The following is a 22,544-nucleotide window of genomic DNA, read 5'->3' on the forward strand; positions in this document are numbered from 1 at the left end:
TTTTCAGCTACCTAGGTAACACATGTTGGTGATTAAGGGCACCTGTACTTAGTGCTATGTTAAGAAGCCTGGCCGAGGAGCAGTTGATTCTCACCTTTATCAGAATTAAGCGATTTGAACATATCATTCCAGCATTATGTACTCTCCACTGGCTGCCCATCAAAATAAGTGTTTATTTCAAATCCTTTTGCATTGCCCATCATTCCTCCTTCAGAAGTAAGTTTCAACACTACAGTCCTCGCAGCAATGCTGCACTAGTGCTAGTCTCCACTTCAACAAAAAACTGCAAGGAAGATCCCCTTTTTCAGTTCTGAATCCAGAACTGTGGAACAACCTACCCAAATCTCTCCATCTGGAGGAGAACTGCCTGACATTAAGGAAACAGTTCAAGACCTGGCTTTTCAACCAACCACTTTGAAAAAAAAGAAAAATAATAGTAATCAACTAAACACTGTGCAGAAACTTGGGCTAATATATATGACAAGCATTTTTCAAACTCTTGGCACTATCATCTGCAGGAAACCAAGCTGACTCATGAAACCTCTTCTCTGTGCACATGTCTGCACCTTTAATCTCAGTGAAATCTAACACCAAGAGCCAGGAAGTGACAATACCCTCACCCCCACTCTCCACTCCATTCATCTCTTAACTAACTCCTCACTACTAGAATCTTGCATCCTTACACTCCCACACTCCTACAGGCGAATTCCTATGTCTAATGTACTTAACAGATTCAGCCTCTATCCATCATCTATCCACAAGCATGCTGTTAATGTTTGCTCTCCACAAACCAGGGGTTTGCCCGTATGGCTAACCTGCCAGTCGGTACCACCCATAAACATCAAAATGTTGATATCGACAAACAGGTAACGGGTTCTTCCGAACTGCATTTGTCAATACCAAAGGCTTCTTCATCTGATTCCTGCTATCCAACTAACACACCCTGCCCTTCTTTCTTACAGACCCATGCGCAGCAAGGCCAACATTATTGGCAGCAGGCCGTTATATAAGACCACTTTATATTACATTACATATATAAAATGCCATTGTGGGATTCCTGCCACAACACTAAAGCCAGGGCCTCTTAGGCCAGAGACCACATCATCCCCATTTTGTGAAACCTACAGTGCTTACCTATCCCTGCCACGATTATGTTTCAAATCTCCTGTATCGCACACAGGGCAACAAGATTGCCTGCCTAGTGTGCTGCCAAATTCACCACCTCTGGTGGTACACACGCCTCCAGGAGCTGCTCCATTGGATGGCTTGAAATACAACTGGCATGCAGAGAGAACAGGAAACAGTCCTCCTACTATGCCCAAACATTCTGGAATAACATTGAGGTTGCGATTAGGATCGTTTGGACACTCCGACAGTTCAGAAAATAACTTAAGACCCTCCTTTTTAGGTGAATTCCTGGGTGTGACTTAGGACCCACTGTCCCCAAATTACAACTGATGTAGGATTGTCTTAGAAACTTACCCATCTTCTGAACTGTAAAGCTTGTACTGCGTCTCGTTGCTCCCGGGATAGGTTTGCGCTATATGAAGGCTAAAGAGAAATACAGAGGTTTTCAGAACTGAAACATGGGTTCTGTTACAGGTTATTTCCAAGGCATGGCTTGTGGGGCGTAATGAAGGGTAGACTAGCTTCATAATAAAATATAAAAAGAAGGAAGCAAAGCAAAAGTGGTGCTCAAACCATGGGCTTGCCTTGAGGATTTGGGATATGCCCCTCATAGGTTAGAAGTTAGTCTGTTTCTGAATGCTGAGGCTCAACTTTCCTCCCAGCACACCTTCCTTCCTCCTCTTTCTGCAGGATATATAGAAATATGTTTTATGTATTGCTCCTCTGGTTCACTGCCCTGAGGGTAGGGATTCTCCTGTGCCAATCGATGCATCTCATAGTTAAGTGTCTGCTACGGAGGTCTTAGTGTTGTTCAGTGAGGCACAAGGAAAGGTGCTAGCGCATACTAAATCCAAAACACGTTCTCGTTCTGAGGGAGCCTGATATAATGATAATATCTGGTGTTTTATATTGCGCTGCATATTGAAGATTCCAGTTTCTGAACGCTTGGTAGCATGTGTTACTAATTGCCAGCCTTATTACCCTCACTTGCGACCTCAGAAGGATGTAGGGAAAAGTTTACCTAGATGAGCATCAAGCATTTGTCCAAGGGGTATCTCCACCTCATTGAAGATGGGTGCACTATATGCAGAGGTATCCTCCCCTTGGACATAGTTTGGTCGACCCTTTGTGGCAATAAAGCTGCAAATCCATCTTGGTGCAGCCAAGGCTTCAGTAGCTTGTGTATTCCGCAGCCTGGTCTACTAATGGAAGCTGAGCCGATTCCATATGATCTGCTTCTTCAACTTTAGCAAAAGATATTGCTTCCTCTCTGTCAATGCCTCCTTCTCAAGTCCCAATTCTTTGTATATTGAAGACAATTCTGGGAGGACGGATACAAAATCTCGCCTTCATACATTTTTACTAATATGTAACATTTAAGGCATGATCACAAGTTTGACGGTAGTGGTAACCCACACATTATTTGTAGCATATCAGATGTTTTACTGTTCCACCAAAGTACGTGTTTCAGTACTGGAACTCATGTTGTATGCCTGCTTTTGTGTGGTGGTAAATAACCCTACACAAAAGCATTATCTCATTTGGTAATTACCACATAAGGTCCATTGCCACACCCAGTAGTATGAAATCCCCATGAAGTACTATGGGATCCAAAATGGGGCATTGCTGAAGGGTCCGCATGACTCGGAATTATACAGACCCTTTGAATTACAACATGCTTACTGCATGCAGCAAACATAACAATCAATCAATCAAGGTTTATTTATGGCACAAAAGCATACAAATTCATAACACAATTTCATAACATGGTTTCAAATCCTGGTTACAAAATTAATATACTAAAAAATCTTTAAAAATTGTGATTTCATCTACTGTCGTTTTGAGAGGAACACCGACTAGCCAGGCAGCATAAGAATGTAAGGATTAAGAAATACAATTCTTTTCAATACACATGCTTAAAATACCTCGATTATAATTGTGTAAGTGCATTCTCAGGATTAATAACAATAATAAAAACTCCACAGTGCGGACAACAAATGTAGACATCTTCTAGACGGTCATTAAAGTGCTTCTGTCTCCTAGGCCTTAGTTTCCAGCTTCTAGAAATGTAGCGTGAGATAGCAAATACCATATAGAGGCGAGTGGACTGTTTGCAGAGACTTAATGCCTTACTGGTCTGGCGAAGACCCTCTGCTAGAAGGATCGGGCGTAAGAATAGTTGTCAGAGCTTGAGGGACTTAGGACAGATCAGGAGGAAATGAATGACTGACTCATTTGTGGCCCTGCAAAGTGGGCATTATTCGCCAAAAATATGGTGAGCGATGCCAGGGGCAATATCCGCAACCTAAACCGTACATGAAAATGCCCTTTCGAGTGGTGGGCTTATCTGGTCAAGATAACTTTCAAAACCCACTGCTGATTTATGTAAGAGGTACTCCAGGCCCACTTGCAATCTGTTTGCTGCTTCTACCAGGCTACTCCTGGATGTCACATGCATAGTGTGTTTTATTTTAGGGTGGACCTGGTTGTTTACACTTAGGGGGTCTCCCACAGGATATTTTCACCCAGGGTCGAGGGGTGTCCGTAATATGTCTCACCCATTTAAGCATCTTCCCCCCTCCAGTGACATCAACTCAATCAACACTTCCCTGTGCCACTCAAAGCCCTCTGTGTGCCACAACCTTACCGAGTACAATACCGGTTCAATGCGATAGAGTCACACACTGGCATGACATCTAGCTCCATACACACACATGCAGAGGGGGCACTCAGAGGGAGCACCAGGAGTTGTTTAAAATGTTTTGATTCTGTGACATCCAGTGCCCTTGTATTACCACAGCCCCAGATTTCCGCCCCATATGTTGACGCTAGTATGGTCTGTTTATTGTGCAAGACTAGAGCCAGCGAGACTGCACCGCTCCCAAGCTTATCGAAATAAGACTTGACTGTGCCACTGTATTTCCTCAAGTTTAGATTGGATTTCTCAATCTGTGCTGCCCATCCCCCATTTTCCTGCCATCTACTGCCTAGGTAATCGAAACACCTTGCTTGCCCAAGTGGAACACTCTTTATTTCTAGTGATAAAGCACAACACCTAGAGTATGTAGGTCTGAAAACCGCTGCCTTAGTCTTCTCTGTGTTCACCACCAACACAAGTTCTTTACATTTGGTTTTGAAGACATTTAGAGAGGTTCTCAGACCTTGAGGTGAGGTCGCCAGGATCACAGCATCATCGGCATAAAAAAATGGGTTGGATGCCTTTTGGATATATACACACAGAATAAAAACGGAGCAATCACACATCCTTGTCTTACTCCCTTTTCTGCAGCGACTGCCAATTTTAATTCCCCCCCACCAAGGCCAAACCTCGCTTCTGCAGTGTACATCTGTTGTGCTAATAAAATGCTAATAAAATCAAGGGGGCTGGAAACTTTCTTTCATGCAAGATTTTCCATAAAAGCTTTCTGGAAACACTGTCGAAAGCAGTTTCTTAAATCTAAACAAACAGCATACAGATTGACCTTGAGTACCATTGTACATTTCTCTATCAAAAGGAACGGAGTAAAGCATTGGTCCACAGTCCCCTTCCGCTGGAACCCCGCCTGTAGGTTTGTATTTATATGGTTTTTGTAGAGAAATCGGGCGGTAATTCACCAGTGAGTCCCTCCCTCCCCTTTTATATATTGAGACTAGCAGGGCCCGTTGCCAAGAACACAGTACTTTTGCCGACCTGATTATGGTGTTAAAAATTGTGCACACTACTGGCACCCAGATGTTAATTTCGTCTTTATATAAATCTAAGGGAACGAAGTCGGGACCCGCAGCCTTGCCATTTTTTTGTGATTTTATTGCACGTTCAACGTCCCTCACACTGACACTAATCTCTACTATACCCTGTGTGGGGGGTTCTAAATGGTGGCTAGCCATATGGTGGTCCTTGGGCCTATCTTTATACAGACTTACTAAAGTGGGAACACCAGTCCCCTCGTATAATACTGGAGACTCGAACTTGTTTGCCGCCCTGGTCCTTACCGGACACCAACTTCCAGGAAAGGACGTTATTTCTCTCGAAACTGGCTGTGTGCAGCTCACTCCACTGGCTAGCAGCGAATTCCTTCTTTTCCTTAGACACCAGTTTTTTTATATTCTCGTCTCAATAATGTGAGTTGGGGCTTGTTTACCTTAGAGCCCCCTTCAACATTTCCGACAATCTGCTTTTCTACTTGACGAAATTCGGCATCACACCAGCCGCTTTTGGTAATTGTTCTCTTTTTTATAAGATGACTTGGTCGGGTGAAGAAAGGTTCTAGTTTGTCCTTGAGGACCTCAAATTCTAATAACATTTCAGTGTCTGAGCATTGTTCATTACAGATTATTCCAACGCTGTCCTGAATTGCACCAGGCATCTTTGTTTTTAGGTCTGTCTCTATTATCTTCACCCATCTCACAGCCTTCCCGGCGTGTCCGGAGAGGGCAATTTCCTGTGACATACTCTTAAAGCTCTCACCTCCCACTTTCTTGCTATTTATGGAGACCATTAAGCTAATGGTCACTACCTGCTCTACTAATAATTTCAAAATCTAGAACCTTGCACCAATCTTTCCCTGAGACCATAGTCAATTTTTTACTGACCATTGCAGCCCTGGAATGTGTATTTGGCAGGTTGATCTTTCATAAATCTGCCATTAATAGTAATGTTTGTGGTATACAGAGGAAATAGCGCCAAACTCGTGACCAGGCCCTAGTGGTAAAAAGAGCTGTTAAAACAGGAAGAATCGCCATAAAACCTTCCTTTTCCACTATTTAATTGGAAAAGTGCAAATGTCTCCCACAATCAACCACTGAGCCTTCCTCAGTGCTTTCACTTACAATGGATTTCTATGGAAATCGCTGAACTTTACTAGGTTTAAAAAGTGGGCGGGTTCTGTAGGAATACAATGGTTTTACATCCACGTGTGTTGTTTTGATGTGCATCTGGGTCTACATCAGACACACATAGCCTGGTCAGTAGCCCCCACTGTACCTCAAAAGATAAGGGAAGGCAAAGTGGTTTTGTATAGCATCCCTTCTACAAAAATATTGGCTGCACTGCCCATCGCGCTATAAAATTTGCTGTATTGAAAAACAGGTGTAAAGATGGGCCTACCTTTATACCTTTGTTCCTCCTTTTTTCCCATCAGTTAGACTTTCAAAATGAACCCTGCAATATAACGGGTCACTTTGATCATAATTCATTAATCTTTTATGATGCGCTTAACACCAGAGACCAGTCTCTAAGCGCAGGACCAGGATCCAAACCTGTGTTGCTTGGCATTGCCTTGCTTTCAAGACGCACCATATTCTTGCTTCCAGGACAAACCCATGGCCCCTGAGCTATTCTCCCTGCTCCCATGAAAAGGAATCTTTATATACTATGTTTGGTTTTGTCATTGCATTCATCATAATATTGGTACCTCCTGTGAAATCTTTGTTTAGCACGAAATCTACCAGAAATCATGTGTGTGCTTCAGAGGGAGCCTAGAGTGTGTCTCTCTTAATAGTGCAGATCTGTACAGAAAAATGTTCTTGGTTCAAGATGGCTGACACTTGAATCACAGATCGGTATCAAACCAACCAACCCCCTGATTCATGGAATTATTTGCGCCGAAAACGGGGATTTTTGTGCCATTCTGCCCGCAAATCCCTGTTTGACAGATGGGGATTTGCGGGCAGAATGGTGCACAAATCCCCGTTTTTGGCGCAAATAATTCCATGAATCAGGCAGCAAATGTCACTGTTTAATTTGTGATCAACAATAGTGAGATTCAGACATATACACAATGGTGCCAATTGTTTCAAGAGGCGGATGCCACAGGAATCCATATGTTTTGCACATGCAGAAAAGTCGCATACGGGTGTGAAACGAATGCACTTCCAGATCGTAGGAGCTATGCATTCTGCTTTGAGCCCCTTCTCCACCCTGTAGCTACTCGAATATGAGCTAGACTAGAAAGTCAAGGCGTAACAGCATTGCACTTTGCTTTGATGCCTTCATTTTCTGCACCATCCGGTTATGAAATGTCCCCCAATAGATGTTGCTCCCAGTGTACTCTAATGGCTAGACAGACAGTCAAACCTTTGATCTATAACAATTCACAGCGCTGTATGTTCTAAGACAACAGGGAATGCTGTGGTTTCCCTTGTCCTTTAGTAGAGACAAATGCAAAGTGTTGTCAAAAATGCTTCTGCATTTTGTGATGTGTTAGAGCAGGCCATCTTAAGGGCTGATCAAAGTAATCATAATTGCAGATGTATGGGGTTTATAAAGCACAAACGTGGCTGGTAAGCAACGGAGCGCTGAACCCAGGGTACAAACATGAGGGGGTGGCAAATAGACCATGTTGTGGCAGAGGAGCTGGGATAGCTAGAGCAAGCAGGCAAGTGTCAGAAATATGCTTGAGGGGAGAGATCAGTGATTGGTGAGATGTTCTTTGGAGGGTTTTTGAGTCCTTCCTAATCTGTAGGATGGAGTAGGAAGTCTTATATGTGCTGGTAATGTGCTCCAAAACAGGGTGTTGTTCTTCCTCTTGTAGTTCCTTGTTTCCAGTTTGGTGAGGTTGTGGCTTCCAGAGACGGTGAGTTACTCGACCAGGAAGATGGTGTTTTGGTTGTGAATGCTTCATAGAGGATGCAGGCTTTCTTTAACATGATGCATGCTTGAACGGCCAGCCAGTGTGGCGCTTTGAGGATGCAGATGATGTGTTTGGAATTTTCTCAGCCCTGTAATAAGGCGTGCTTCAGTGTGCTAGATAACGTTTGGGCGAAGGTTGCATCTGGGACTGGGAGAAGACCAGGGCTTGGACAGCTGTTCTGAAACTCTGGGCCGGGTTAAAAGACGTTACTTTGTGTAGGATTGCAACTTGGTATGATGGTACCATGCAGCTTAATACCCTCAAGCACAACATTCTGGAAAAATGTGTGCATTCCAGCAACATAAAATCAATAGTACAGGACTTTAGTGTTGGGACAAAGCCAGCCTGGATTGGAAAGTAGTTTTGGGTGAATCATCAAAATAATGCTTCCTTAGTAGAGGAACGAGGGGTGGAATTCAAGTCATTGGGATACAAAAAAGTACTGCCTGTTGGTTTTTTTTAGTTTTTTTTTTAACAAAGGAACAAAACAGCAGACGATTCATCTTGCTGAGATGATGCATCTGTGGGGAGGACCGACCAGCTCATGCATCTATGGTTCGTCGGAAACTGCACTGGCTCCCGGTTCATTAGAGAATTCAATTCAAGGCATCCGGCATAGTATACAATTTCTAACTAAAATAGATTACTGCAACATCCTATCACTAGGTACCACAAAAAACAACCTTACCAAACTCCAACTCCTACAAAACAAAGCCCTCAGAGCAGCACTGGGCAATAAAAGAAGAGAACATATCACACAACACAGAAGAGATGCACACTGGCTCCCAGTACACGCAAGAATTCTCCACAAAACACTCACCACTACCCACAAATGTCTATTTGATGCCACCCCCAGCCATCTTAATGGCTGCATCATACGCAAAACCTCACCCGACTACTCAGATCCAGTGCCAACACCCGGCTCCTCATCCCTCGCTGCACTTCCTCAAGAACAGGCAACACTAGCTTCCCCATTGCAGCCCCCCGCATGTGGAATTCACTCCCCCCCTACCTGTCCAACGAAGCATCCTTACCCAAGTTCAAAAAGCTACTCAAAACTTGGCTATTTAACAAATTCCAATAACTTATCCCCAGTTCCTCAGCAGACTGGGTCACCCTCTCAGCAACCTAGACAACTCACTGCAAAGAACAATGACGCCCAAGCCATACATACCACGTTGCCTACTAAATGTTTGCAATTTTGAAAGTAGACTGTGGCCACTATATGTATGTAAATCTGGAAACATTTTGTATGTAACTTTTACTTGTTAACGAAGATATATGCAATTTACGCCGTGACACCCAAGGGTTTGGGCGTGTAACCAAATGTAATAAATAAAATAAATAAATATCTCTGCTCCTGAACAATGAGAGCACCTACTAGGTGCACCTTGCACTCAAATAAAGATGCCTTCCTGGCTCAACCTTGCATCCTCCAGGATGGCAGGTCCAGCTTTGATTCATGGGCGCCCAGGATCTGGAATGCTCCTCCGCTGTTGCTCAGATCTGTTCCGTCAGTGGCACAATACAAAAAGGGTTTTAAAACATTTCTCTTTGATAGAGGAGCTGATTGATGTTTTGTGATTTCCACTTGATGTTTCTTACTTTTATGCTCCCTGGGGTTTGCTTTGTGAGCGTCCTGAGGCCTTCAGGTGTGTTGGCGCATTACATACATGCTATAGAATAGAATAGAATTAGTTAGTTTAAATCATATGTGTGGCTTCGCTTTCAATACTACATGGGTTATAGTAATGATATAAGCTTTCATTCACAGAGCGGAGGGTTCTGATAACATATTATTGTGGGTGATATGTAAGAATGTGTTAACTGAATGGAGGAACGGATGGAAGCACTGTGTTCTGTATACAATCACCCTGATTTGTTTTCATGGGGTGTTGTAGGGAATACAGGTGTAGTCAAAACTGGAGTTCTGCGCCTTTCATTTCTTTCTTTTAATCTATTGTATTCAATTACATTTTACAAAGTGTGATGGGAAAATGCAGGTTTCTATATGTAGGTCACAAGTTGCACTTTAATTCCTTTCATACATTAAGTGATCCTTCAGTGTAACTAACAGCAAATGAGTGCTCGACATCCTATTGTCAAGTCCCTGGCACAAAACGCATTATGCTACCACGGGCAGAAAGGGTGGTTGTATGCCTGTGTGGAGTAAATGAATGTGAACCGATTGCAAGTATTCACTTAAGAGCCAGGGAGAGACACCATATCCAGTTTGTTCCTTTTTTTTTGTCTTCGCATTGACTGAGGTGCGGGGCAGTAATGGCACTCAGAAAGATGGGGGTTCAAGTTTGGTAGTGGGGCATAAACAGCTTGCCTATTTCTATTCCAGTTTACAGAGTTCAACCATTTTGCCTGCCTCTCTGTGTCGCAATTGTTTCATTAATGTCATATCCCGGGTTTGGTCAATTTTTTCCCAATTGAGATCGTGTAGGGTCCGTTCTCGATCTTTGCCTGAGTGTCTTCCTTCTTTTACCAACATACAAAATACTGATCGGGCATTTGATGACTGCAATCGGATAGGCCACATCAGTGGGTCTGCAGGGGGAAAACATCTGTATTTTGAAGTCTTGGTTGCTTTGTGTTATGCTGAAGTTGTCTGTTGCTATGTGTGCATGTGGTTGCCATTATTATGTTGGATGGTTTGTGCCCCACTTTCAGTTGTTAGGATTGTCTGCTTTTGACAATCATTTGCTTCAATTGGTTGTGTTGTCTGAAGCCTGATAGTTGTGTTTCTAGGAATATTGCTCCTAGCCTTTCAGTTTTCTGAAGGGGATGTTGCCAGTTCCTTACAGTCTTGCCCACGACTTCAGTTAGGGGTGGTCTATGACCAACTGGGAGACACAATCGCTGCTTTCCTTCTGGTATTCATCTTGCTGTGTGGATGTGGTGATCCACAGCTCTGCGGTTGCAGCAATCTTTATATATAAAGCTGAATGTATGTATGTGTGTATGTTTGTCCGGCTATACAAATCCACACAGTTGAACCCACGTCTACCAAATTTTGCATGGATTCCTCTTTTGTCTGGGGCAAGATCGTAGTCTATGTTTGGATGCAAAAAATTCACTCCGTTGACTCCCTCATTTACTGATGCTCACCTTTATTCACGACAGTAGGTACTAGAAGGAGGTGACATTTGGAAAAGTGTCAGAAGCAAAATGTTTGATCTTTCCTTTGAAATGTTTTACTACTGTATACAGTTCGAAAGTGTTTATTAAAGCATTTTTAAAGGGAATAAAAAAAAGAAAATGTACATTTCTTTTTTATCACGCCACTCCAAATACGGGAAATGGCAAGGTTACAGTTTACTTACGTTCATTCACGAGAAGAGAGCACAATCAATCAATCTTTCTTGGACATTTTCTCAAATGTGCTGAAGCCATTAAGTGACTGAAACATTCTGCACAAAAAAATAAACATCACTTGGAAACGCTCCATCTGATGCAAAAGCAAAAATCAATATCAAGCGCTTCTGAAACACAACAACAAACAGCAGCATGACTTACCGACCAGAGGACAAGAGCAACTTTCTCCAGGGCAAATGAGATGCTGAGCAAACTGAAGCAAGACTTGCTGACATGAGGACAAGAACAACATCCTCCAGGACACATGAGACAACAGAGCAAACTGAAGCAAGACTTGCTGACATATGGACAAGAACAACATCCACCAGGGCACATGAGACAACAGAGCAAACTGAAGCAAGACTTGATGACAAGAGGACAAGAGAAACATCCTCGATGGCACATGAAACACCACTTGATCAGGACACGGGCAACGCCGGGTACCCCAGCTAGTGATATATAAATGACATCCCGAAAACATACTGTCTTGGTCCTGATCAGCTGTTTTAGGGCATATTCAGTTTTAGAATATCGCCTGACTAATCACTGTGGCATATTTCATATGTAATAATATAGCTTTAGAGACCTACAGCGAGGGTGGCACTGGGCGTTAAAGGCCCTGAAGACAGAGTTAATGATGAGGTATTAAAGTTGAACAAATGAGACATGTTTAATGGAAGTACAAACAATTGAAAAATGGTAAATAATTGTTGCAGACATTTTTTGTACTTCCATTAAACATGTTTTATTTTGCTTATAGGGAGGTGGAAGGTGCTAGGGTGGGAGGAGTATCATATTAAAGTGGAATCAGGTGTGGGTATGCCTGCCCCCTGCTCTAATTAGATTTACTTTAGGTGTGCTTTATCCCCCCCCACACAAATGTTAGGCACCAGTTACTCCACACAAACATTCAAGTTAATAAACTTCTACAAGCTCCACATGTACATACATTCACTTAACAGCCAATTAATTTACTTACCTTTCTGTGCCCTTTTCCTCCACTGTCATTTTTATGCTCCACTGAGCGTTCAGCAGTGCCTGCAGCATTTCCTCTGTAAATATAAACTTCTCCATACGTTCCCCCTTAAGCTGCAATGCAGCTCATGTCAGCCCCTTTTCAATTTGAAACGCTGGGAAAGCCTTTCTTTTGCTTTCCTTTTATTATTTCATGTCTGTGAGCGCTGGGTAAGCCTTTCTATTGCTTTCCTTTCCTTCTTTAACTTCTTTGAGCCTATGTGGACAGGATGTCTACGAACGTGTATTTCAGAACGGAAAGTTAACTCTTTCCATTCCGGAATACACATGCAGCCGGAACTACGGGCTGTAATCAATCTGCGGGCTATACCAGTGCGTATAGCCCGCAGATTGACCAATCCCCATCACAGAACACTCACTAGGGTGTTCTAATAATAATAATATTCATTCTTTGTGTAGTGCTTCTTGCCAGCGTCCTTCCTTTTGAAGGCCTGCAATTATAGCTTTTTTACTACCCCCCAACACAATGGTAATCAATTTATCAACACCAGTAGGATGCAGGGCTGAGTCAGCCATGCTTGGGAGTCGAACTTGCAAAGTGCTGGTTGGGCCCATGCTAGAGGCAAGTGCAGAACCCATGCACTCATCACCCGCTGGGTGGATACTGAGCTTATCCCTAAAATGTTCAAGGTGCAGTTAGTTGAGAAATGTAAAATATTGCCTTTTTATAGTTGACCAATATTGCCATCATTGTAAATTATATAGTTCACCTTCAGAAATCAATGTTGCTAATGTGTCATAAATGACCCACCCAGCCTGGTGAATTGCTATTGAAATATCCAGCCATCAGCCATGGGCAGGACAATATGTCATGTGATTCCCCGGAGATCAAGGTATAACACATGCAACTGCATCAAATCACCTCTGCTGAGTGCAGCACCTGCCTTGCAGCATGGATGGGAGGCCAGGATGTATGGGTCTTTTAGGTCCTGGCACTACCCTGTATCTTTCTCCCGCAGAACTTTCATCAAAAGAGTTTGAATCCCAACATCATGCTTCCCTAAATGTGTATGCAAGACTCTGCACTCTCTGCCACAACGCGGATCGCACATTTGGGTCCTTTCTTCGCCATCACTAGCACCTGTCTCCATTTCCTAAACACCAATCAAAAGTAACTACTGAACCACCTGCCTCACATCAATTGACATCCAAGCACAATTCCAAAATCTATGACCTTCTCAAGGAGGACACCACCAATGGCCCCTTCATCGCAGTGGCCTGTCTGGTGGACAACTGGGCCTCTGTTTTGCAGGGTGAGGACTGCAGCATTTTTCAATACTGATGTTATCAACTGGACAGCAAAGAACAGAGGAAGTGTTGTCATTTGGCAAAAGGAATGCATGCACATAGAAGTACAACCTTTGGCATTTGCCATGGCTCTGAATCCATCCTGGTGCCGTGCAACATTAGTCAGATGGCTACGCTAACCTTACCACAGATCTTTTGATCAACGTCCTACAATCCAACGTTTGCGGACACATTTATTGACAAGGTTAAATACCTCGCTGTGGATGAGCTCAAACTGTAGCTGGAGATGAAACTAGTACAGTGGCAAGAACGTTCTCTACAAACTTATATCAGAGAGTCAAAAAGTTCATTTCCGCAATATGTCACAAAAACCGTGCAAAAACATGCAAGTCATTGGAAACATAAAACAACTATTTACAAAATTAAAAAGAAATGAAATGCTGAACAAAACATGTAATTACAGCCATGCCAATTACTTAAAACATGTTGGTTTTTAGCAGACCTCTCGCATTTAAAAGTCTAAGGATCTCGTTACGAGTGTGTTGGTCTGGAAACACGTTCCGGTAATTCCAGCTCTGTCATCTTTTCTGGATGGGCACCCTTCAAGTTTGCTGTTAGGGGCCAAGGATCTCCCCACCTGCAAATAAATGCCTGAATCAACGACACCGTTACTAACGGTGCCAGTGATTCAGGAAATCCCATCCCTTGGAGTCCCATTGGATTCCATTGGAATGGGAATTTACCAGCACTCCACAACCCATAATACCGGGATATCGGTCAGCAGAGATGGGAAGGGCAGTTTCCCGGTAAACTCTTAATGCAGCCCTAACACTACCATTTGTTAAAGCGGTAGTTAAAGCTTGTAACATTTTCAAACGTGTAACATTTTCAAACGTATACACCCTAGTCCTTAACCAGCTAATGACAGCGCCCACCCATGCAGCCAGGCACACATTATACACAATTTTCTGCCCAATAGTAGCTCCTCCAAAACTCCTGCGGGAAGATCACCCTGCCATACTATTCACAAACCTCACTCCAACTGCCAGACAACATGTGAATATTAAGGCTATGCCCATAGAAAAAAGAAAATGGAATACAAACAAGTTTGTTGAAAGTTCTATGAGCCAGGGATGTCCACATGTGGTCTCACAATCCTATATGAAGCAATGCACACAATCCTCAAATGGATAACATTTTGAACAAGGGGGCTCTGAAGAAGCCCTTCAAACACTCGGAAAAACGTACACACAGATGACACATCGGTACACTCAACAAACTTGAAAAAAAGAACAGAAGGGTGGAAATAAATGTGTGGAAACTTTGTCACAACATGTATAACATTGATAAGCAAACCATTTATGGACAACTCAAGTTCTACAGGGAAGAAACTGTAAGAGCCAAGAAAGCCCACTAAGCAGACAGAACAGAACAAACGGTGTTCACAAAAGGAAATCTTCAAACATACAAGGAGATCAGAAACCCATTGGACCTTCAGCAACCAACGGTTGCCATCATATCTTCTCAGCAAGGTCATCTCTTCTCACTTTATTGACAAAGTGACAGAGACACATGCTCACCTGGGCAACAAGCAGACACCCTCTGTCCATGAGAAGATACCTGAGCTCAGCCCGATGCTCTCAGACCATGTGTGTCATGTGTGTCAATTCACAGAACAGGAATTCTTAATACTACTCAGTGCCAGAAGCCTAGCAACATCTTCAGAGGTTCCATGGCCACCAGAAATATACAAAAGAGTCCTGTACGAAAAGGAAACATGGATCTGCCCTACTAAGATATCACTCCCCATTGACAGGGAAAACATGGAAACTGCACTTGGTCCAGGAAGATGATCAATAAACTTGGGATTCTGATGCCAAAGCCCTGATTCAGTACTTGCCATTCCACAAAGAATATAAGCAGTCAGGAAACCATGAACAAGTGCTGCAATGACTAACCTCACCTTCTTCAGCCATTCGGCCTCTTAACTTTCCACCCTACGCCAACCAGAAAAAACACACGCACCAACGGCCTGGCCACAGGAACAACCCGTCACTGTAATCTCATACCCACAATCCCACAACTTTCCCGGCAGCCTAGCACAATGCACTCCTGTGCCGAACCACCCAGCAAAGGCCACCACAATGGCAGATGATGCACCATGCAAGACCCAGTTACATTACAAGACATCACCTGATGCTGTATTCCTATTATACGAAATGTTTTTCAATCACGAGTACAGACCTCCTACTAGACTTTGCTTATTTGTTTTATTTTCTAATGACCCCCCTGTTGTCTAAAATTTGCCAAGGCTACTGCTTCGGTACTTAGCAAGAGGAGGCTGGCCTCTGACTGGGTGCGTTTACTCCACTGCTCTCATCTATTGCATCTTACTGACCTGCAGATGGGATGTGTGGACCAAGGGCTAAGTTGGAACTACACAGAAGCCAATAGGACCCCCCCTATTAAAATGTTCCCTTAGTGTCTCCACTGTGCCTTTACCCCCAAAGTCTTGCTGTAGACATTGGACCCTTGCACCCACCGCCCACTTGCTTAGTGTACTGAATGAGCCAACAGGAAACACATAAATAGAAGTAATGTTATAATTATCTCCTTCTCTTACAATTTGATATATTATGAATCCAGACTTTATGTTGTTCAAATCATTTAATGATTTTAACATTAGTACCAAAAGCAACCGAACGGATTAAGAAAACTGGAAAAGGTATTTTTCGATAGTTTGGCTATTATATTGTGGCATTATATTTTCCCCACAAGTTATCTCCCCAGTCCCCCTCCCTGGTGCCTGCAATTGTTTTCAGGGCAGCCCTTACGCCCCACAGACAGCTTTAAGCTGCTACTGCAGAATTCAAGGCCCCTGGTACCAACTGCACAACCCCAGCGCATGCAAGACCAGCGGATGCAACCCCAGCGGATGCAAGCCTAGCGCATGCAAACTTATACATTCTTCTTTGTGAGTATACCAGGTATGTTTACCTTTTGTGACTTAAGTGTGTTCCTTTCAGACACTGGTTACCAGCTTCTATCACTCCAAACCGGGAAAGGGGTCTATATTTGGTGGACTCACTCCACTTCAACTAAGATCATGACAACATATTACTTGACTTACCGGGAAGTGACTGTTTTCTGTCCATATGTTCAAGCCTTTTCTTGTGTAAAAAAAAAAAAAGAATCACCCATTTATTACCGGATTCTTGTTAATGTTAATGTTAAAGGATATTTGTACAGTGCACTTTCACGACTGAAGTGGTGCCCTGACGCTCTGGCGGCTCTGAAAAGGGAAGGGGGGGTGAGTTAGTGGGAATAAGTGCACGAGAGCAGTGATGTGCCGTTGACAGCCTCAACCCGGTTAACATTGTTCGCTGGGCTTGGGGTGTTTTCCTGTCAGTAGCCGTTGTGTGCTGCTGTGCGAGTCTATGTGTGGTTTGCTTTGTTGTTGCAGTTTAGTGAAGTTTGTGTGGATTGTTGTGTTATAGAGTTGTGGTTGTGTTTGGTTAGAGTTTGAGAGGTGTATGCAGAAGCTGAAATTGTTAGTGGTTTGGTTAACTGGCATTGCTGTCTGGAAGCGACGTGCTAAACTTCCACATTCCTTCCTGGTGTGGCGTGTGACCATCCTGCAACTACTTCCAGATTTGCCACCGTCTGACACCCCCTATAATCCATTCCACACATGACGCCCATCAACATTCGCAACTGTGTCCAAGTTCAGTCCCCGCCCACCTCTGACAAACCTCTTAGCCGAAGTCGTAGTTTTCTCTCAGTTAAGGATAACACCTACCTTTCACAGAACTAATAATTTAGCCCATGTGTTTCCTGATTGATCCCTGAGGGAATTTCTTTCTGCCAGGGGGGCATTTTTTCTTCCTATGAAACTAATAATTCAACACTAACCCCTTTCCTTGCTGCAGATAATAGGGATCTTTTCCCACATCCCCGTAAATTCCCCATGGATTCCGTAGAGGCAACCTGTTTTGTTTAAACGTAGGCGTAATCAGGCCCCCTCCATGCTATTTTTCATCATTTGCACTTCAGTGTGTAAAAGGGAGGTGTAAAGTGGAGGTGAAATCGCATTTACGCTGTTTTTTTCCACTGCGCAGCAAAAATTGACTAAACGCTGCCTGCCTTATACGCATGGCAGCCAGCATTTAAAATGAAATCCCGAAGCATCCACAGGATTTAGGCCAGCATGAAAAAGTAACATTGCCATAAATGCTGTCGCATTTATATGGTGGAGAGAAAAGGGAAGCTGACTCCTCGTTTGAAAACGTGTGCTCCGTCTCCGCCATGCAAATGCATGAAAATAAGGAGTAATGATAACATAACGCATACAATGTTTATGCATTCATTTTACATATTATTCTTAAGTTACTCCTCATGGAAAATGAGCCCCTTCGTAAGTGTGCGCGAATGGGTGTGCGCACGTGTGTGTGTGTGTCTGTGTGTGTGTGTGTGTGTTTGTGTGCATGTGGTGTGTGTGTGTGTGTGTGTGTGTGTTCGCGAGCACTTGGTGTGTGTGTGTGTACATCATTGACTCAGCGGCCATTCTTCCTTCCTGCACTTTAGAACACATTCTTTTCACAATAAACTGCATCCTCTCTCCTCTAGGGTAATGGGTTTGCTTTTAATCTCATGCCTGCACTGTCTCTGAGAATGCAGATGCATTACTCCTTTGCTAATTAGCTCCTTGCCAGACCTTCCACAGCTCGCCCTGATTTATCCCCTCATTGCTGTGCCTGGGATAGGATATTTCATCTCTCCCTTGTGGACTGGGAGGCACAGTCTCAATGATTTCTCAATCACTCATCTTTGTAACATTCCTTGTCTAAGCCATTCCGTCTTCCCGCTGTCCCATTTTTGCAATATTTGCTGTCATTTTCTTCTAAATTGCACCGTCTCTCAGTTATCTGCCATTTGAGACTCATATCCTTCAAATTGTCCTATAGTGCTTAGTAATTTGGTTTGGGGGTATTGCTCTGTTTATGTCGCTCTTAATTCTCAGCTGCTGGATATTCTGCTAAGAGATGACGCTGGGGACGCAGCCCCTGGTAACGGACGTGTGCCTGGGCTGGCTGGTAATGGAGTCCGTCACGGACCGGCACAGATCGCAAGCTCGCTTGGGAGTCTTGAAATGGCCTCGCTCGGAATGCCCTTTTCCGCTAATAGCTGCTCGGCTTTGCTCTCTATTCCTGTAGAGTCCTGCTGAGGCCATGATCTCATGTTGTCTCTAAACTATCGGCTGGTGGCAGATGCCTCCCTTTTTTGATGTCATGTTGAATCTTGCGTGGTTGGAAGGGAAGGACAACATGCTGAATATTGGTGGGAAAGATGATTGATGTGAAATTATCTCTCCAGCGACAACTTTGAGAATGGGATTACACATGTTATTAGAATATGGCTCCTCTTCTACATTTATGATCTGTGGTGACCTTTCCACCATGGTCCTGTTTTGTGTGGGTACCCTGGTTTTCTGCTCCACCTCTCCTCTTCTCCCACATCCCATCAAAGAATAAATTTGTTTTAAAGCTTCCCGTGTATTTTACCTCACTCTTAACACATGTTTTATGTCTAATTTTTCTCATCGTTAGCTCATTTATAATCTCTTCATAAGGACAAATGTGCTTTGAAACACACCATTTGGACCAATTCTTTGAAATTTTCCTCAGCGGAGAACCCAATACACCCTACATAAGGGGGTTGGGCGTTCTCACACTTTGTGATATAGGACCATGTTGAAAAACGAATCCATGGCCACTATTGGTTCCCATTCCACCCTCCCCACAACCCCTACCCCGACGAAGGGAAAATTCTATCTCCAATCTACTTAAATCATTGGCCTTTCTTCTTAGACCACCAACAAAGGTGCCTGTTAATGCCCTTATGTTTCATTTACAGAAGTGGGCCTCTGCCTACGTAGAGAAGGGCTAATACTGCCAACTCCCCAAAAGTCAAATGAACACTGGCAGGACGTGCCGTTTGATAACCTCTGCACCAGCCAATATTGGCCTACTGCCTCTTCGCACGAACAAACCTCAAAACAATCCATGCTGATTATCTCATAAATCAGAAACCTGATGAAATGTAACTCGAATCTAGACGCCCCCCCTAGTTTGGTTTATATAAATTATGGTATTGCACTGGCCGCTAGCATTACCAGCATCACAACCTCACCATTACCTGGAGGTTATGACCAAAACCCCAGTGGTGATTTCACTCTTACAATTAACCGGTCCTACCCCTGCTGCCCAGTGTAATGCTGGGCCTACTTACAGCACTCAATGTCTAGTGAAAGGGCGTTTAAAATGTGTAATTTAGTATCTTCAAATATAATGGAAATGTTGTACTCAAGGGAACCAGGGTTTGACCCTGAGCAGAGAGCCAACAACCATGTGAAAAAAAGTTAGACAGGATCTCCTAATGATTAATGTTGGTGACGTTCTACTCGAATACATTCTGTAAATTGAATTTGTTTCCAAGAATTGAAGTGGGAGGACACGCACTGAAATTGTCGATGTTCCTACTTTGTTAGAGATACGGATGGGCTAACATAGAGACCATCACTTTCTACCTGTACCCTTTTGTATGTGGGTTTGTCATCTACCCATTGAGTTCCACATCATCTTTCAATGGTTTTGTTTTAAAATAAAAGTGTAGGGAGAAGTTGAAACGTGCACTTCTGTGCAGTACGCTGAACATTTGTTTGTGGGTTTGTATTGCATGTAGAGAGGGCGTGGCGATGGGGTTTGTGTTGAGCGGGGCAGGTCAGCAGGGTACATAGTTCCACTACTTCTTTTTGTAGACTTCAGCCACTGACTATCTATTTGCTTCAGCGAACTACCACATGTAAGAGAAGAGAACACAGATTGCTTCAAGCTTGATACAGGACCTCTCTGAGTGTCAAATCTAAAGTTTTGTTGATGTGGCAAGGTCACCTGTTTGGTACCAATGTGTGAACACTGGGGACTGGTAGAGACCTCGGAAAGCCACACGCTCTGTGATGCGACATCGGCAGGCCTTATGAGAAGGTTCTCCAGGGTTAACCCTGTCCTTGCTTGGCTGATTCAGAGGTACATTTAGAGCTGAGAGCAGTGAAACAACACTGGACTGCCTGGGATGAAACGTGCTCCGTAAACGGGAAAATAAAGGCTGCCTCCCTAGTCTCGGTTCCCGGCCAGAGGATCCAAAGAAGAAAAAACACAGGAAATCCACCCCAGAAACAGCCTTTTACTACAAAGCATTAGTAATTCAACACATTACTTTGTGCCCTGTCAAATGTCCACGAACAAAGCAAGAGTGGAAGATCAACACATGCTGAGGGTGCAAGCTATGGCGTGAACCCTGACCTGCCACTAAAGGGAAATAGCACAGCAAACAGCTTAATCTCAAACAGCAGACATCTTGAACATCACGCAGATGCTGACAGAGGAGAGATCAGACAGTGCTAAAATGACAGCCTGAGCAGCTGGCACTCCGGCATCCCTGCAGGAGGGCTGTGACGCTGAAGCGTCAGCTCCACAGGCCGGCAAGTTAGCACTGTCTGGTTGCAACATGGAAAAGGAGAACCAGGAGAGCAGAACTTGTGTTGGCCGAGCCAAGAAGGCCAAATAGTGAAAGAGAGACAAAAAAGAAAGAGAACCGGAAGAGGAGAACCGTTGTTGGAAAATCCATGAGGGCCAAACAGAGAACGAACTGTGAAAGTTAGTTGACTAAGGTTGATAGGCTCACTGAGAACCTGTGCCCAGATACTGGCAGTGCCCACACACTGACATCCTTATGCAGTGAGAGTGAAGCCAGGAGGGGGCTCTATCCAAGATCCTTGTGGGAGTTGTAAGTCCACAAGCCCAAATAAAGAAACCTTGCTAAGCTTGAGAAACCTGGTGGGCATGTGGAGAGCATACCCAAAAGTACATGGTAGGGGGGAAATGCCAACCTGCTTTACACACGATGAAACCCCTAGGGCAAGAAGGGTTCCAAACACAACTTTACTCAGTAGCTCTGGAGAGACTGTTGCCCCATCTCACAATCCAGGACCAAGACACAGGTTCTAGACCTGTGTCAAATGGCAAGACGAGGTAAAGATCAACATTCTAAATTGCATTCAGGAGGAAGAACCTGAGATCCGATGAAGGTCATTAAAGAAGTATGCTGGGACATCCTAAAGCCCCTGTGACAGATTTGTGCAGCCTGAGCCGTCTGGGCAATTTGACAAATGGGATCAGTTTAAAAATTGGCATTAGCCTTTGCCAACAGGAGATTGGCTACCATGAAATCTTTCGGTCCTCCAAAGAATTCAGTTTGAGCACTCTTTGAAGGACAAGGGAAGTCAGGGACCTTAAACTCCCCTTTAATATTACTAAAGCTACCTGTGAAGCTAGTGCTATCAACAATCACAATACATAATGCATGTTAGTCCTTTTCCCATGTTGCCTCATTCCACATACTGACAACTTTGTCACGAAACCATGGCGGCCATATTGGAATGTAGCAGAGCCCTGCATTGGCCATTACCAAACAGAAGGCCATGCAACCAAGAATAAAGTGGTAAGTACTAGACATGGAAGACACTGCACACCCATCCCATGTAAGATCTACAGACATACACCAAGGAGGGAAGCCTCTGGGCAGAGGTACTTAAGGATAACACACCTATAGAATAACCCCCACTACCACACATCACCGAGGTGGTTGTGGGGTGACCCTGCAGTCTTGGGTGCCCATGCATGCAAGACTGAAGTCATAAGCAGTGGAGTTACAAGATAATATGGGTGTGGTGGATTGTGGTCGTTGTTTTGATGCCCTAGTTTCTTCACTTCATGGCTGCAGACGATGGTCCAAAAAGTAAATTTATAAGCAGCTAATTTACAAGGACCATGTTTTACATAGGCAGCGGTGGTTGTGCATAGGAACTGTACTCCTTGAAACTTGGTTGTAAGGCGTAGGTGGTAGGTTACTCACCTCAGACGAAAGGCCAGCCTACAGGCACTGCAGCATATTACTACCATAGATTAGACGAGTAGATTCCCATGTGTAGAAAATGCCTGCCAATATACTTACTCCTTACTTTGTTCTGAATCCATAAACTTTTTTTAAATTGGTTTTCGTACTTGCGGAAGTATCACT

This window comes from Ambystoma mexicanum, chromosome 2q (assembly GCF_040938575.1).
Source record: "Ambystoma mexicanum isolate Mex_15411 chromosome 2q, UKY_AmexF1_1, whole genome shotgun sequence".
Taxonomy (NCBI): Eukaryota; Metazoa; Chordata; class Amphibia; order Caudata; family Ambystomatidae; genus Ambystoma; species Ambystoma mexicanum.